The sequence below is a fragment of the Macrotis lagotis genome, chromosome 1 (assembly GCF_037893015.1).
Source record: "Macrotis lagotis isolate mMagLag1 chromosome 1, bilby.v1.9.chrom.fasta, whole genome shotgun sequence".
NCBI lineage: Eukaryota > Metazoa > Chordata > Mammalia > Peramelemorphia > Peramelidae > Macrotis > Macrotis lagotis.
In genome coordinates, this window is record NC_133658.1 from 394,717,722 (window position 1) to 394,729,872 (window position 12,151).

The window sequence follows — 12,151 nt, forward strand, 5'->3', positions numbered from 1 at the left end:
CATGGGAAACTTTGAAAAATATAAGTAGGTTCACTCCCTACTTCCTTTCAAATTCCTCTCCTTTCTCTCAAGTTCTTCTCTTTATTCTCTGGACTTCTTTCTCCATAAGGCTTCTTTCAGATCGCTCCACCCTTCAATCCCTTCCTGTAATTGGTCAGGTGCTCATAAAACCTTCATTTAATGAAAAATATACATGTCAGCCATATCCATGCCTTCATTAATCTCCTGACTTTTTTTCTGACTCAACTATGCGCTTTATTTAGCCACATTTCTCAGCTCCCTTCTATGAGTGGTCTTTCCGCATTAAAATGTATACTCCCTGAGAGTTTTTACTTCAAAATGGATTGGATTCCAATTGAACTGGATTATCCTGACAGATAATAAGTGCTTAATAGTTTGTTGGATTGACTTGCCTGAGGATGCAAAATATAATACTTAAAATTAATATATAGTATCTATATAATAATATAGAAATAAAATATCTAATAGTAACAAATTAAAAATGCATTACATATGATCACATCTGTTCCTCACAATAACTCTGGGAAAGAAGTACAACATCCTCATTCCATAATTAAAAAAACTAAGTCTGGACTGTGCTATTAAATGTTTAACAATTGACTCTCTGGGGGAAAATAATTGCTCTTTTGCACATTTTTAGTTTTTAATCTTCATCATTAACATTTTTCTCATCACTTTATTAAGTCTAGTTAGTGAACAAGACAATAAATCAAGTCCTGGTTCACAGCATTTTTCAGTTTCCAAGGTATAAATAATCACACATAAAATTTAACAACTTGATCTCTCAAACCAGTATGAGTTGGCACCAGAACATACCTGGTGTGGATAAGGCAATAGGGTGTCTGCATCTCTGTGAGGTTCAATAACTTGTCTATGGTCCTATAGAACGTAGTGAATGAGAGAGGTGGAAACAGGAGCTTGTTCATCCTGATCCTGTAAAGTCCAACATTTTGTCTACCACAACATGGCAAGACAGGATCTTCTTGGAAAACCTGGAGTATAAAAAGATATAAGTTATGACTTAAATTTGCCAAAGAAATTAGCAACTTCCTCCAAAACTAAAGGAGCCCTGTCGGGCCTTTTTATTTCTGTGATTTTTACATCCTGTAACCTTCTTTTTAATGGTAGCTATCATCCTTTCACATGTGAAGTCAAGATTGTGTTTGCTTAAGGTAGAAATGATCATTAGCTTTTAGAATTTAAAGGCAGACATAATTGTCTGATAATCTGTTCCCATTAGACTATTTGCCTGCTGCTCTCTATTTTTCTTCTTTATTTCAAGTGTGAAAAATACTTAGCAGGTGAACTTCCTATTCAAAACTAAAGGAAGATGTATTTTTGCTAATCACTTCGTGCACTGGTTGGTTAGAAAATAACTTGTGGCCTTAAACAGCATGATAAGAGTGCAATTAGCAGCAATTGTGGGGGAATTACGGAGCATAAAAATATTAAAGGGAGATTAAGCTGATGGAGTGAAAATGGAGATGATGAAGTCTGCCATAGTAGGAAAAGAGACTGGATTGGAAGTCAGAATTCAATTCAACCACTCAACAAATGTTTATTACCTAGTTTGGAACAAGGAACTGCCCTGGGGATATCTGGGGGAATCCAAAGATGAACATCATCACATATCTCTGGTCTCAAGGAGTTTAGAGTCTATGGGAGTAGATGACATGTATCTAAAGTGAAAGAAAAAGATTGCTTCCTTGCCCTGGAGAAAAAGTTTGATTATTTTAGATCCAGACAAAGACCTGTAGAAAATATGGAGAAAAGAGAACACTGTTAGGTGAGGAAATTAGGGAAAATAAACTGGGGGGCCTCAATTGAAGAGAGAAGATTTCCAAAGGCAAAGATGAATTCTGGTCACAGGGAAAGCCCAGTGCAAATTTACAGAAGCAGAGGATTGGCTCCATGAGATCTAGAGACTATGGCTGATTTCCATGTCTGGACAGAAGGGTCAATTTATTTGAAGGGGAGTAGATCATAGATGAGGTCTAAAGGGCGCTGACTCCTAAGAGGCTGCCCTTTTTAAGTCCTGGTGACAAGGGAATAGCATTGATGGCTCAATCCTTAGCCCAAAGAATAGTTTCCCATCCCATTGGGGAAAACTAGCCTAGATGGCAGAGGCTTTGGAGATAACTCTCCTTTCCCCTCCCCATGCATGGATCTGGACCTTAGTATCCATTTATCCAGTCATAGCTGGGAAAGTAGATTAGTCAGATAATTGAGGACCTAGAATACTGGGATAAAGAGTGTATGTGTACAATTGGGAATTATTGAAGGATTTTAAGCAGAGGAAATGACAAGTTTGGATCTAAGCTTCAGTCCTGGTTGTGACACTTATGGCATATATCACCATGGTCAAATCATTTAACTTTACCTATCTGCAAAATAAAGATAAAATCCCTACATTTACTTCATAGGATTATCATGGAGAAAGCATTTAAACTGTGAAAACTCTGGTTACTTGTGACCCATGTTGTTATTGTTATGAAGAATGGGTAAATCTGCCTTTACTTAGGGACCTTGAGGTCCTTCAGGAATAAAAGAAAGTTACTCCCCAAACTGTCTTTTATTTCAATCTAAATCCATCAAAGTGAGGTCTTTACAGTTTTAATTTAAGCCTAATCATTTGTCAGTCTATTCCCACCAGAAGTAATATGCCAGCAGTTCAGTTTATCCTCTCCTATTGCTCTGCTAAACTCTTCATTTGAATGAATACACACACACATATATACACACACATGCTGCTGCAAAAGTCCATCTCTTTAATACCAATATTCTCTAGGCAATGTTCTACAGTTACAAAGCTCAGCAACACAATCTTGGAAGAATTTAAATTACAAATAACCCAAAGGGCAATGAAGAGACGCATGGTGGGCGTAAGCTTGGCTACAGCACACTACTACCAACAACGTTCATGCAGGAAGAGGCATAAAAAGCATTACCGATGACACACATGACCCAAAAAACTGAGCCAGGTAGGAAAAAAGAATTGGAAACAGCAGATGGAGTGTCTGAGAGCCCCACAAGCCCCACTGAGATGCTAAAATAAGGCTGCTGGGGACATCTTCTGTGATATATTTAAGGGAAATCCTGGACAAGAATCACACTGGATGGTGAGGTACAACAGAAAAGGATGGCAATAATGTTTTTGTTCTTTTTTTTCACTTTCAAAGAAGACCATGACACCAGGGGGGTGATGCCATGACAAACACATGAATTGGATTTGAGTGAGAGGAACTGTGCTGAGTCACCAGCCTCACTTTCTCCTCCAGAATCATCTGGGTCCAGTGGCCAGATACAGATCAGGATGACTGGAGATGGCCCTGGATGTAAGGCAATCAGGGTTAAGTGCTTGCCCAAGGTCACACAGCTAGTAAGTGTCAAGTGTCTGAGACTAGATTCAAATCCGTATCCTCCTGACTCCAGGGACAGTGCTCTAGCCATTGCACCACCCAGCTGCCCTTTAGGATGACAACAATGTTTTGTGAAAGAACCTCTAAACTTTGAGTAAAAACACTTGAGTTCAAATCCCAGCTCTGTTCTTTGTTAACTGTGTTTGTTTGGGCAAGTCACCAAACTTCCTCCAGTTTTAGTTTTCCTCCCTATTAAATAGAGTAATTGTACAAGATGATCTCCAAAGTGCCTTCCTGCTCCAGATTCTATGATTCAGTGTTGAGAATTGTGTTGATATAAGAGGGAGTCATTTAAATGAAACCATAACTCAAAATCTATGCATATAGAACCATTAGCACTATCATGTAAATGTGCATAATTTTATATGTAATGCATCCTGTTATTCAAAGTAATAACCAAACAAGCACACATTCTGATCATTCAACATTAGTATACAGCTTTCCCAAAATGAATCAGCACTGTATCTCTGCAAAAATGGAAATCTGACAAGCAAGGTAAAAATTTTGCAATTAATAGTAAAGCATGCTACTTATATTGTAACTTCATATCTTTAAAGCATTCTTACTAGCTGTATGACCCTGGACAAGTGCCTTAATCCTTTTTGCCTCAGTTTCTTCATCTATAAAGTGAACTGAAGGAAATGAAAAATGACTCCAATATCTTTACTGAGAAAACCCTAAGTGGGATCACAAAGGATCAGACACAACTGAAAAATGACTGAACAGCAACATCCATTATCTAATTTTAGATTCACTGATAAAGAGGTAAGCTCACACAGGGAACTGGTCAAGAAAACCTGGGTTCAAGTCTTGCTTTTGGTACTTATTAACCATGTGACTCTGGGTTAGTCCTTTCACCTCCAAATGTTGTAGACCAGTGATTTCAGACTAAAATAGAAATGGGGATCCAATAACCATATACAAAAATGCTTTTTACACATATATTGACTTTGAAAATCACATATTAGAAAATTACATATCACAATAGAACATAAATATGTTCTATTGTATTTGCATTTTTTAAAGTATTCCTCAATTAGATTTTAGCCTAGTTCAGGAGGCACTGGTAGTGTTAATGGACACCTTTGCTCTAAGCAATTCTATAAGACTCCAAATAATAAGAGAAGCTAACAATTTACATTGGTAAAGCTGAATGACCTTGGGCAAATCACTTAACCTCTATTGGCTTCCATTTCTTCAACTGTAAAATGAAGAATATAATAGTAACTACTTCAAAGAGTTGTGAAAAAATATTTGTAAAGACAATTAGTAAAGTCTTTGATACATAGTAAACACTTATAAATGCTTATTCCCCTTTCTAATTCAGGAATTCCCTAAATCAGTGAAATCCCAGATTTAAGTCCTGTCCACATTCCCAGTAATCTTGTGAATTGGAACAGCAAGTTTGTTGGCCCCCAATTGAAAGGAGAGGGAAGAAAGTCCAAGAAGTTTAACAACTTGCCAAAGGTCACACAGGAAGTTGACAGAGTTAAATCTAATGACCAGATCTCCTCTGTTGGCTTCCAGTCTTATTCTCTATCCCCTATGATGCAATGTTTTCTTTGTTCAATACCCCTAGAGACTGACCTATTCTGGCCAAGTTCCAGGAACTCCCATTTATTTTAGAAAGAACCTGGGGTTCCATTTAATCCATTTCATAAATCTCACTTCATCCTAAAGGAAAACTGATAGTCCAAGTTGTCTATGAAAACAACCTAGTCTTTTGGAAGGGATTCAGAAAAGATCTTCCAAGGACCTGCCAATTATGAGTTTCAAGCAGAGGCAGACAGGGAAGAAAAGAGTATATAGATCTTAGGTTTCAGAAGTTGTATGACAATGAACAGACCCCCCACAAACCTTTCTTCAAAACAGAAGTTATCCCAAACCTTCTACTTCTGTACAGGTTGATCATGGTCTGCCCTTTGTGCCTTTACTTATATTCTTCCTAATGTTTCAGTACTGATAATTACATAGGAACAGAGTCTTTCTTCGATCTGTGATTCAGCAACCTTCAAGGATGTAAGGTTAAGCAAACTTGATCTAATCCTAGAAATGAACCCTAAATTTAGAGTCAACTTTTCTCTTTTACTCATCTATCTCAACTGAAGGTACTTTAGAAAATCTTACTGTTTACTCACTCAGCATACAATGGTTCTAGGTTTCCTCAAAAGTAGAAAACAAATCTATAGCTCCTACACTAGAACTCAAGGTATAAAATGTATATTTATTTAAGAGCAAACTTTATTTCTCCTCACAGAAAAGGCATAAGATGCAAAGGTGTCATTGGAGCCTATCTAGATGAAGACCAGTTGCCCTCAGAAGGAAGCTAAGCTTAGAGCTATTATTAAGACAATATCATGACATGTCATTAAAATTCCTCTTTACCATAGTCAGGTATAGACCCTTTCACACTCAGGAGGCCACCCCAGCATTTAGACTCCTCTGGGCAAATCATTTTCAAAGGGTGCTGGATAATCAATGCCTTACATACACTACCTGGATAAATCTCTAAGTTTTCCAAGGATGACTCTGTATATTGTACAATGTACAGGTAGTTCTCTGCCTGGAGTTTCTATTTCTTTCTTCAAAGAGCACAGTACAGCAGGCAAATCATATCTCACTCTAGGAGTTTTGATCCTCAAACTCTCAGTCCAAGTCTCAGATTATAAAGTTAAATGGGCACATGCATCACTACTTCTCTCATGGGCAATATCTCAGGGTTTTCTCTGATAATATCCAGAGCTAAGGAAGTTCAATATCAAGTTCCCTAGTTTCTAACCTGTGTTCAGAAAAAGAATCACAAAAGCAAAATGAAGCTAGGAATTTTAGGTCAAAGAACTCACTGCTGAGGCCAGTGGGGCAAAAGCATGCAGCTTTCCATATGCTTGAACTAAAATTACCATTACCTGACCCAGGTAGGAAAGAAAAAGACTGCTGGTTGGTGTAACAGAGAGAGTTTACCCAGTCTGGAGTCAGGATGATCTGAGTTCAAATCTAGTCTCAGACTTTTCCTAGCTATGTGACCCCAGGAAAGTCATTTAACTCTTATATGTCTCATTCCTCATCTGTAAAATAAGGACATCCTGGAGAAGGAAATGGCAAACCATTGGATAATCTTTGCCAAAAGACTCCCATGGACAAATCTAGGTATCACATAGAGTTGGACATGACTAAATAACAAGAACAAAATAGTACATGAACACAAATCTTCCAGTCTGTCTTATGAAGATGGATGGGGAGTCCATGCAGGAGAAAAAGCAACTCAATTATCTAAGTGGGGTGGAGTGGGGGGGATTATGTTGTTTGGGAACAGTGAGGGAAGGGTATAAGGACTATTCTAAATGAGCCACTCATTAGGAAGCAGACCTATCCCTGAAACCTAATCAATATGAGCTGCCAATAGGAAAGTTAACATTTCATGTGAAATTTACTTGTTTCCAAACAAGGATTCTCACCTTATAATATTGCCAAGCTGACTGGGTAACACATCAAACTGATCATGGCCTTCCCATAACCACCCTACCTGACATCCAATTTTTTTCATTCTAAATTCTCTTTTTTTCATTCCCTACACTAATTACAGTGCAGGTGCTTAGACATAGAATTTCAGAACTGGAAGGAGAATATCTAGATCAATCTATACCCAACATTGCATCCCCAGGGCAGCATCCTTGACCAGTGGTTATACAGCAATTGCTAGAAGGGTCTCCATGAGGATGAACTGGTTACCTCCTAAGACAACTCATTTCTTTCCTGGCTGGCTCTAATTGTTTGGGAGTTTTTCCTTGCATCAGTTTTAAATCTACCTCCTTTCAACTTTCTCCTATTGCTCCTAATAAGACCATTTGGAGCCAAGCAGAACAATAAATCAATATTTGTTAATTGAATCTTGCTTTCTATGCCAAAGATGCAATTTCTGACCAAAAGGACTCAATTCAGGTCACAACTTTTGACTCTTCTCTTCTAACTTATTGGTTTCTTGCTTTTCTGAAGTACTGGAGTACTTACAGCCTTCCTTGTCATTTAAACTTCATTCAATAATAATAACAATAACTGACCCTTATAAATTTATATACATATATAATTGTAAAGTTTACAGTCCATCTCATTTGAACTTCATAGGAATCCTGTGATTTGTAAATCTCTGCTTTTCAGTTAAGGAAATGAAGATAATGAAAGTTTAAATGGTTTGTCCAGGGTCATACAGTTAATAAATATCTGACTTATGATAGTATTTTATAGAAATTGGAAATAGTGTGAGCAAGAGCAAGAGGTTAATAATCATAAAGTCAACAGCATTTATAAGTACCAATTAAGTGCATGTCTGACAGTTTGCTAGGTACTTGGAATATGAAAAAAAAAACTTACCTTCAAGAAGTTTGTTATCTAGCCACAGGGTAAATATGTATACATCACAGCACATCCTCCAAATGTCTTGGTTTGAGAGCTTAAGTTTTCAGACTGAAGAACTTAAAACTGAACTAAGACTTTTATTAGGGCAACTAGGTAGCATAGTGAATAAAGTACCTGATTCCAGACTCAGGAAGTGCTTCCACTCTTACTAGTTGTGTGACCCTAGGTAAATCATTCAACCTTGTTTACCTCTGGTTCCTCATCTGTACAATGAGTTGGAAAAGGAAATGAATGACAAACTAGCCCAGTATCTTTGCTAAGAAAGTCTAGAATAGAGTTATAAAGAGTAGGACATGACTGAACAACAACAAAAGACTTTTGAGACACACTGAATAAGTTTGTACAAAATATATCTGTGTGTGTGTGTGTGTGTGTGTGTGTGTGTGTGTATGGTGGGGAGGGAGGTGGTCTCTGAACAATTGATTCCATGCAGTTTAGTTGATGAAATCACAGAAGGGGGTACATAACAGAGAGCTGAGGTGTTAATGTGTTAAATGGAGTACAAAGACATATCTACACACTATTACCTCTTTAAGAAGTGTGAAAGAGTTCTCCCTGATGGCATAAGAGTAGCAACTTGACATTGGCTGGTGGAAGATTGGTCACGCCCTTGATTGCCTTTAAATAGCATGTCTGTCAGCTCCTAGAGAGGTTCAAGGTATGAAGCAGCTTTGTGAAGTGTGACCCACACATACTTCTGGCAGAAGGAAGAGAAGAATTTTCTCTCTCCCCTACTCCCATCAGCCATTATATCTTTCAGTCATTTTAATTGCCCAGGAGGTGATCTGGCATTCAGCAAAGAGTGAGGGTCAACTGAGGCAAGGACCAGTTTTTTTGCTTTGTTTTTTAGGTTTTTGCAAGGTAAATGGGGTTAAGTGGCTTGCCCAAGGCCACACAGCTAGGTCATTATTAAATGTCTGAGGCAAGGACCAGTTTTAAGGAATATGACCCCTGAGAAGGGAATTCCTGACTCTGGAAGAGAGAGTGAGGCTAATGACTTTGTGCTACTCTCCCTCACTTAAATCCAATTTATGCTTGAATCAAAAGACAACAATTTTTTTTAAGTCCCGGCATTTGAGAGATAGTCTGTCAAAGGAGTAAGACCAGGTACTCAGATGAGAGATTCACCTCACAAATATATTGGGCCCAAGGGACAGCTTTGTAAGAGTAGCACGATTTTTTAAAAGGGATATTAGAATTCTTATGTTATAGAATCATGAGTTGCCTTGACTCCCATATATTCCTTATGTGCATCCTTTCCAAGTGCACCACAGTTCTATTAGAATATTGTCTCATAACTATTCCTATCAATAGTCAATACCAATGTTTTGAGCTATTTCTTTCTACTCTCTTAAAAAAAAAATGAGCATACTAATTGGTGTATGTGAGCTAGAGGAGGGACCCATAGAGTACCTTGAACCAGAGTTTAGCTAATCTCCTGGGGACCCAATATTAAACCTATGAATGTCAATTTGGGGGAACAACAAGAAGGCACCCCCACAGAAATAAAAATAAGGTAAATTGAGGGAGAGAGGGTTAGGAGTGCTTAATTTAGAAGATAGTACCTGAGTTGTATTTTGAAGAAGAAAATGGTGCTAATCAGTAAAGCTAAGGAGGAAATAAATTCCTTACCTGGGGTGAAAGAGGGGAAGGAGGAAGAGGGAATATATAACCAGTGCTACACCACAGAAAAAAGAGGTGGATTATCCTATAAGAGGAATAGCAAGATCAATTTGGAAGAACCATAAAAGAAAGGAAGGGAAGGAATATAAGAAGGCTGAAAAGGAAAATTATGTCTAAATTGTAAAGTTCTTTATATGCCACACAGAAAAATTGATATATAATCCCAGAGGCAGTAGGGAGTCGCTGCAATATATTGAGCAGTATGACATAGTCAGACATGTGCCTTAGAAAAATTACTTTGGCAGCTAAAGGAAGGACAAAAGGAGAATACTTTGATACAGGGATCATAATTGGGGGCTACCCCAATAATCCAGACAATAAATGCTAAAAGTCTGAATTAGATTAGTGACCATATAAATAGAAAGAGACAGAAATTACAGATGTTGTAAGGTGGAAATGATGAGATTTGGTAACTGATTGGATACTTTTCATTTCTCATAGGAGATATGTAAAGCATTCTGATCACTTTAAAGAGGTATATAAAATCAATTATTATCTATTGTTATTTTAGATGTATTATTCTTCACTACCTAAATTTGATCACAAGTTTTTCAAAAGAAATATTTTCTATTTCCTTAATGCTCATGGGACAGTTGGGTGGCACATTGGATAGAGTGCTAATCCTAAATTCAGGAGGACCTTAGTTCAAATGTGATCTCAGATACTTATAAACTGTGTGATGCTAAAAAAGTCACTTAATCCTCTTTGCCTCAGTTTCTCATCTATATAATGATCTGGAGAAGAAAAAGGTAAATCACTCTAGTATCTTTGCCAAGAAAACCCCTAATGGGGTCATGGAGAGTTGGGCACAACTGAAATGATTCAATAACAATAAAATATCCTATATATTGCCTACCACAATTCTGATCCTATAGCGGACACAACAAATACATATTGGTTCATAGAATAAGTTTGTGTTTTTTCTGCCCCAAAAAGCAATTCTGCTCATGCTGCTTTGAGACAAGCTACTTGACTGGATGGAGCTCCTCCTGAGAGTTATTTTTCAAAGGTGAAAAATGAGTGAAGTGAAGAGTGAAGAAGTGGGTGAATCCTAGGCACCCACCTGCATGGGGGCAGAAACCTTTCTGGGTGAACAATCTATCTTTCCCTCCCTCAAATGTTGATTGTAATGTGTATGCTTGTATGTGTCTGCAAAGGAAAAATTCCTCAGGCATTCATCACCTAGCAATTATGCATAAATGTTGCAATTAAGGTTTTTTCCAAGCTAAATGGCAGGGGAAAAATTTTAAATCCACTTAGGCAAGGCAGGTTTAGGAAATCTGTAATGAACCGAAATTACATCAGTGAGTCCCAAATTCTTTTTCGATGCCCAGAAATCATGATTATTGGACTGGTTTTCCTTTCATTTACCCACATAAAGGAGAAGTAGTCCAGGCTGCCAGGGCTGTTTCCTGAGGCTTCCTGAAGCAGATAGTCACCATAGTGGGTTCCAGATGAACTGGGGTGGGGGGGACAAGGAGGAGACAGCTCATCACTCTGTGGTTGATAGAGATGATGAATGGAGAAGCAGTATTTGCTGAAGAAAAAGTAAATACTTTCCTCTTTCAAATATTACAATCAAGAAACAAAGATGGTTCTAAAATTAATCAAAAAGCACTATTAAACATTTACTATGACCTAGGAATTGTAATTGGAACTGAGTGCTCTACATAAATATGAATGTCTATGCCCTGAAAGATCTTACATTTTTAAGGGGGAGTGAAATTAGTATATACATACATATGCTTATACACACTAATATATATATATATATATATATATATACATATATGAATATGCAAAATGTAAATGAAATAAATGACAGCTAGGAGGCAAAGTGGATAGATTGCTGTCTGGAATCAAGAAGACTCCTCTTCCTGAGTTCAAAACTTGCCTCAGACACTCACCATGTAACCCTGGGCAAGTCACTTAACCCTGTTTGCCTCAATTTCCTCATCTATGAAATGATCTGGGGAAAGAAATGTTAAACTCTATTATCTTTGCCAAGAAAACCTCAAATAGTTTCATGAAGAATAGAGTATGACTGAAAAACACTTGAAAATATAAAATAAATACAAGATTATTTGAGAAGGGAGGTACTTAGCAGCCAAGTGGTAGAGTGAATAGTTCAGTGGACCTCTAATCAGGAAGACTTGAGTTCAAATCTAGTTTCAGACACTTACGAGCTGTGTGACCCTGGACAAGTCACTTAAGGTTTTTCTTCCTCAGTAGTAAAATACAACCCAGAATTTTCATGAGGCTAAAATGAGATATTGTTTGTAAAGTGATTTGAAACCTTAACTCCAAGTATCTGAATAAAAATCCATCCTGTATGCACCCAGAAATATGATCATCTAGTCATATATATATGTGTGTATATATATATATATATATATATATATATATATATATATATATATACAGAAATGTGTGTAGGTAACTGTGTGTATAATATGTATATATATATATATATAAATGTGAGTATGTATGAATATGTATATGTGATTATAGATATCTATGTGTCTATGTATACACGTATACATATATATTTACACATGCATATATTATGGATTTTATATATACATATATGTACATATATTATATACACATATACA

At 37.1% G+C, this 12,151-nt stretch overlaps 1 long non-coding RNA gene across 1 annotated transcript in view; it reads right to left on the reverse strand.

Annotated features, from left to right (window-relative positions):
* LOC141518307 (uncharacterized) overlaps positions 1–12,151 on the reverse strand; it is an 84,427-nt gene that overhangs the window by 24,489 nt on the left and 47,787 nt on the right. Inside the window, exon 2 of the long non-coding RNA XR_012477151.1 lies at positions 838–1,013. This is a non-coding gene — a long non-coding RNA (uncharacterized LOC141518307). The remainder of the gene's footprint in view (positions 1–837; positions 1,014–12,151) is intronic.